Genomic DNA, 6,719 nt, shown 5'->3' on the forward strand with positions numbered 1-6,719 from the left:
GTGATGCTAGTGCTGAGGAGAGGCTGCACATACAGATGAAGCTTCACCTGCTTGCCCACCTCCTGCTGTGTGGCCTGGTTCCTAAGAGGCCATGGACTGATACTGGTCTGCGGCCTGGAGGTTGGGGACCCCTGGTTTATATGATTGTGAAATCTGAATGTCCAAAATCTGCAGGGCTCACCTGGAGGCTGGAGACCCAGGGAGGAGCTGATGTTGCAGCTAGAGTCCTAAGGCCATCTGCTGACAGAATTCCTTCTTCCTCAGGGGCCTCAGTCTTTTTTCTCTTAAGATCATCAACTGAATGGATGAAGCCCACCCACATTATGGTGGGTAATCCACTTTGCTCAAAGCCTACTGATCAGAATGTTAATCTCATCTAAAAAATACCTTCACAGAAACATCTAGAATAATGTTTGACTGAATATCTGGGTGCTGTGGCCTAGTCATGTTGTCATATAAAATTAACCGTCACAGGCAATTAGATTTGTGTGGTAACCTGATTTCATAATCCAGCCCTATGTCTACAGTGAGTGAGAGAGAAAAGGGAGGAGCCCGTCTCCTTGTTGGAGGAAAAGTGAGGTTGGTGGTGGTGGTGGTGTGCCATAGGAAGCATGTGAGGTATTCTGATGTTTTGAGTCTGTCAGCATTCATGGCACCAGTGTTCATGGCTGCTCCCAGACTCAGGAGTGTTGTCGTTTTTGCAGTAGGGCTTCCACCGAGGACCCCATTTCCTTTCTTGGTTGGTCATAATCCATGGCTTGGTATAGCTTGGATTGGCATTCACCAGCCACAGCTGTGGTCCAACTTGTGCCTTCAGTTCTCATGACCACGTGAAATTAAAGCAGCAGCCCAGAGATGACTATTTCATACCTTCGCCTTTCATTTCTGATGACTTCTACCTGGCAACTGGATACCACTATTTGAAAAATGCACCGTATTACTAAGTGGCTGGGCCACACTGATGCTTCCTTGGGGATGGAGCACTTTTGCCTCTCAGTTTGCGAATGTGAGCTTTTGGTGTATCTGATACTGTCTGGTGAAGATGTGCCCAGGCCAAGGAAGAGTGTGGCCGTTGAAGCTGGGGAACAGGTGTGCCAATTGTGGAAGTACAGGGGGAGGTGACACAGAGGTCCATTCCAGGTTTGCTCTCATACATAGAGCACATTCAGAATTTACAAGGTAGATACTCAAGGGCCTGGACTCTCCATTTTGAAGTAGATTTGAGATTGTATGGATGTGATGTTGGTGGCAAGGCACTCACCAAAGGAGTCCTTTCTTCTCACATCTGCCCGCATTAGTGGGAGGAGTGGATGTGAAGATGCGAAGATGTGTCCGCCCCAAGCCTGTCACAATTCTCAAGTCTTCTCATTAGAGCATGGCTGCTCTTGTTTTCTTACTCAAACTGCCTGTTTTGTTTGACTCCCTGTACTTTCCTACCACTCCTTTCTGTCCTTGTTGCCCACCGGAGCCTGGCGAGCTTGGTGAAGGGACCTGGCACTTAGAGCACAGACTGTCATCAGCCATAGAATCTTTATTAATGGATCTTTATGACCTTGTGTCTGTTTTTGAAGCACTTTAAAATGAAAATCAGCCTTATAGGAACTTGCAGAGTTTGATGTGAGTCTGTGGTTCCAAGACATGGCTCTTTAATGCGCCATCTCTAGACAAAAGTAGACAGATTTTTTCTGGAAGGCCCTGGAAGAGAAAATAAGGAGACCCTGGTGCCTCTGTGTGCTCAGAAGAGCTCTAATTGCCTGCCCCACCCTCTATTCTTGACCGTGCAGGTTTGATCTGGTGATCCATCTTTCAAATCCAGTTTACAGCTCACCTTCCCTGCCCTCCTGGTCCACGTCAGCTCATCCATCACAGCTGGTGGAAGTACAGCCACTGAGCACTTAGCATTTACTGCATTGCATTATAAACTGCCTTGTTAGGGTGTAGGATGCATTTTAGCTATCAAAACTCAGGACTTTAGGTTAATGACAGCAGGATTAGAGCTTGGGCGGTGCTCAGTGATTGGTCCCTTCACTAGGGTGAGGCAAACATGGGCAGAAACTGAGAGGCCTCATTGTACAAGATGCACTGAGGGGAACCAGAGCTCAGGTGAACAGCTAGGAATGCCCTTCAGATTGTCTCACAGTGATGGGCCATGTAAGCTGAGTGACCTGGAGAAGCCAGGTAGGCTGTGGAAGGGGAACCCTCACTTTAGATGGAATCTGAGGGACTGATGGCCAGGAACGGGACCAGGGACAGACTGGAGCCTAAGTGCAGGCCTATGGGGACCTGCCCTGAACTGGGCCCACCCGGCCACCCAAAGCACACACACAGATGTGCCTGCCTATAGGTCCTGAGACTTTGTGACCCTGTCCCAAGGGATGTTGGGGACAGTCAGGCTTGGGTACAGGAAGACCAAAAAGTCTTATTAGCAGCAGCATCTTTTCAATGCCCTGATGTGACTGAGGGCAAGTATGTCCTCCCTCTGCTTAGGGTCCTTCAGTTATTAAGGGGCTTCTGATAACTCCCTGGGGGTACCACCCTGCCCAGATTCACAGCCAGAACACTAAGAGCTGTGTTCCCACCAGCCTTTTTATTCCTGAGGGTGAGGGACTGACTTTTGCTCATCTACATTCCATTTGAAAGGAATTCTCCTAGTCTGCACTCTGTCTGCCCAGCAGGCCATAGGCATGGTTCAGCTGGTCATGGAGGGCTGTCTCCTGGTCGGGCCTTTTAGGGCAGAGAGATAAGGAAGCTGAGGCTCAGATAGACTGAACAACCTAGCTAAGGTCCGCCAGCTAGGAAGAGGCTGGGCTGGAGGGTTGTCTACTGCAACTGCTACACCCTGCCTTGGTCTGGCAGGGGCATTTGGGAGAGTCTAAACATCAGATAATGAAGTTCACATCCAGACAGTCTTGCTGCAGGCTTGCTGTGTGACTTCAGGCAAGTGATTTCACTTCTCCGTGCCCAATTCCCTCATCTGTGAAATGGGGATAACACTGCCTACCTCATAAAGTTGCTGTGCAAATTGAGATAGTGCAGTACATGGAAGCTTCTGGCAGTTTCTGGCATGTAGGTTGCTGTTTATGTTTTCATTATTGTTATCATCATCATTATCTGTAACCTCCTGGGTCTCCTGGACCACATTGCATCTAAATTCTTTTACAACAATGGGAATCTTTGGGGTCATCTTTTTGTTTTCAGGTCGGCAGACTGGGTCACAGTGTGTCTTGATACCTTTTATCTGTTTCGCATTGGGGTCGTATAAGTCATTTCCTTAAAAGGTGATCATGGGCAGGGGTCTGCTTACGAGAGGGCATGGCCAGCTCTTTGGGCTTTGATTTTTTCCTTGCTGGAGGCCCCGTCCCTGACCTTTCATGTTAACTGTGATTCTCTCTGGTGGGTTCTGCGGGGCAGCCAGTTCTCCTGCCTGTCCTCTTCTCATTCACCATCAGTGAAGTAAGGCACTTCAGGTCTTAAGTGAAGTCAGTGGTGTCACCAGCGGGGAGTTCCCGAGTTCAAGGAAGCATCTCAAGCATCTGGACAGACAGTTAGCTGGGCAGGTATAAAGCATCTAAGAGACTTCACTTGGTTGGTTGATTGTCTCCTTCTTTCCTTTATGAGAACAGCTTCCCAAGAATCTGTTCCCCTGTGGCCCCTTTGAGGAGAGGAGCCTGGTCTTGAATTTCTTTGTAGCCCCTGCCAGCCGGAAGCACAGAGACTGACATTGATCCAGACCTGAAGATAACTTTTCTGCCAACCATCTTCTTTCAGACAAAAAGTTGTTTATTGCTTACTGACTAGTAAGCTGTGATTTCTGTGTTGCTAGAGGGGGCACGCGTGCACGCGCACACACGCACACACAGACCGCACATGCCACACACCTGCTATATAGATCTTGAGGTATTTTGCTGTTTTTCTGTGTGCCATCCTCTCCTCTCTCCCTGAATGTCTTTCAGTCTGGGATCTGTTATCTTCACAACCTCGCAGGCTGCTCTTACCTGGATTTTGCAGCCTGGGAGGCCATTGGGGAGGCAGGCCATGTCTGATACTGTGTTCCATTATGTAGAGATGGGACTGAAAACCAAGCTGAGCTGACTGGTCTCTTCCCCAGATCTGCCTGCCCAGTCTGCTTGGCACTGGTTGTCACTGGGGCCACCCAGAGAACACCATGCACACCGCTATAGCTCTAGGCACTGAGCACCTTATATCCCCTCAGCTCTGCAGGAACTCAGGAATGAGGGGTGGGGCTTCTGTTATGTCAGTCTCAATCTGCAAAGTATGGGATACCCGAGTATGTATGGTTTGGATATACTGTCCTGAGGGTCATCAGGCTACAGTGACAATTGTTCCAGCACCAACTCCTTGGGGCAGGAGCCCCATCTGTTCTCTTCCTCTGTGCAGTGTCTAAATGTTTCTGTGGCTTGTGAGCCTCTCTCTTTTTTTTCCCATCCACCCTAATCTCCCTTCCCACACTTATCTTCTGCCCTGTTGGGCTTTGGGTGTCTGATTGGAAGTAAAATATGTATCTGGCAGTGCGTAATCCTTACAGAAGGTGCTTAAAACTTCAGTTGTCTCTCTCTCCAGCATCTTCTACATATCAGGCAACAAGCTAGGTTAGAACCTTTTTTAAGGCAGAGTCTACCTCCTTGGAGTTTAAAGACCAACAAAAATAATGCTGACTTTCATAGCAGTAACTATACTCATATTATCTACCTGTTGTGAAACCCTGAGGACGTTGGGCATAGAGAGGTGAATTTTTATAAGCTGGGCAAGGTTAGGGAATTGGGCCCTGTCAGGGAGGAGTCCTGGCTGGGTTCTGCAGGAAGAGTCTGGGCTGAGTGAAAAGTCTGGAAGCCTGGCTGATGGTGATGGGGGATATACAAAAGGGAATGGAGCCAGAAGGGAAGGTGGAGGGTCCAGCTGGGCAGACCGAATCTTTTCATTAGTCGTTACACTGCATTTTCACAGGGCTCTCAAAGGCCTCTCACTTGACCCTTATGAGGACCTTAGCCATCACCTGGAGCTGGATATGGGGAGGATTATTCTGACAGTTTTGGAGATGAAGAAACATGAGCAGTGTGCCCAGGGTAACATGTCCATGTGTGGCAGAGCACTTCTCACTTCTGGAATTCCCCTGTCATTTACTGAATAGCCACCTTGACCCATGAAGGAGTGGGAATCAGCCCCCTGTTCCGCTGAGGCTCCCATGTTTCCCATTTCACCAGGGGAATTGTCTACTCTGGCCAAGAGGCTTGACTCAACTCAGTCTTGATTGCGGCATGACCCTGTTGCCTGTGGGTGGAGAAGACAGTGCTGGCACAGCGCAATCTGGCCTTTTTTCCTCTTAATTTCAAGGGCCAAAAGCTGTTAAAAAACAAAAGACCAAAGAAACCAGCCCCAGGAATGAATGCTCAGAGGAAGTGGGTGTGGACGGTGTGTGTGTTCACGTGCATGGGCTGGTGAGTAATGGGCTGAGAAGGAGCAGCTGCCGGCTCGCCAGGCTCCGATGGCTGCCAGCCCCCCGTCGAGGGGGCTCTGAGGGACCTTGTGGGCTGCCCTCCTCCCTCGGATCACCACACAGTAAATGAGATGATCCCTGCTGACTGCCCAGAGCCTGTCAGCAACCATTCTAATCTCCCTGGCAGCCCCAGAAGTGAATTTACAGAGACATGGTAAAAATGAGGCTGCATGATCAATGGATCCCTGGACAGTCTCTTCCAGGAGACACAAATGTATGTTGTAACAAAACTTTATTTTCCTCCAAAAATTGCCTACATGATTAATATGGCCCGACACAGGCCAAGCTGTTCAGCATAAAGAACAGCCATATTTCTTGCTCCGTCTTTACTGCTGCTTCACTCGGTCCGCTCCTTCATCTCGTAGCCTTTGTTTTGCTCTCTCACACATTGTGTTCTACATTTTGCAGAATCACACAAGAAGGAGGAGGTACTGAAAAGCATGAGCTCCGTATTCCATTCTACTTTGTTTCCACTTGGTATTTCTGATGTGGCTCAGACTAAGCATGTAACCAAATTCCCAGTACTCCGGGGACAGATTGTGGGTGCCCCCATGACTGAGCCATGCAGAGCACGTTCCCTGGGTATTCGGCCATCTCTTACATCACCAGGGGCCCGCAAAGTGGGAGGCATCCCAGCTATCTGCCCCCGAGTTCAGCCTAGATGAAAAGGATTCTCCCCTTTGGACCCTGTCTTTGGGGATGGGGGAGTTGCTGGGTCTTAGGAGGGAGGACTTCTTAGGCAGGAGGTGCCATCTCCTGCCCCCGGAGAGATTCTAGGAACACTGGCAAGAGGAGCTGGGGTGTGTCAGGCAGCACGCTTCCTTGACTATGATTATTTTCATGTGTGTTTTATGTCTTCTAGAATGTAAGCTCCATGAGAGCAGGGGTCTCTGGTAGATGTCTTAGCTTGGGTTTCCCCAGAAGCAGACACTGACAAAAAGATTTGAGTGCATTTGTTTATCTGGGAGGTGGAGAGTTGAGTTGGGAAGGGAAGGGAGGGCATCTTTCAAAGGGGGTGTCATGCAGATTGGTACTGTGCATGATGGAAGCTTTATCCCAAGGCGGACTTGGAACCAATGTTAAACCCACCCCTCGGTGTCAACCTGCTCAAGGGCTGAGGGAGCTCAGGCATTTATGCATCAACCCCCAGCAGTCTCCAGATGAGAGCTGATGGGGGTGGCGTAGCTGCAGGTGCCCAGAATGG

At 49.4% G+C, this 6,719-nt stretch overlaps 1 protein-coding gene across 1 annotated transcript in view; it reads left to right on the forward strand.

The window, feature by feature from the left end:
* GALNT17 (polypeptide N-acetylgalactosaminyltransferase 17) overlaps nt 1-6,719 on the forward strand; it is a 427,244-nt gene that overhangs the window by 175,677 nt on the left and 244,848 nt on the right. The gene's annotated exons all lie outside the window — the stretch shown is intronic.

This window comes from Pteropus vampyrus, unplaced genomic scaffold (assembly GCF_000151845.1).
Source record: "Pteropus vampyrus isolate Shadow unplaced genomic scaffold, Pvam_2.0 Scaffold128, whole genome shotgun sequence".
NCBI lineage: Eukaryota > Metazoa > Chordata > Mammalia > Chiroptera > Pteropodidae > Pteropus > Pteropus vampyrus.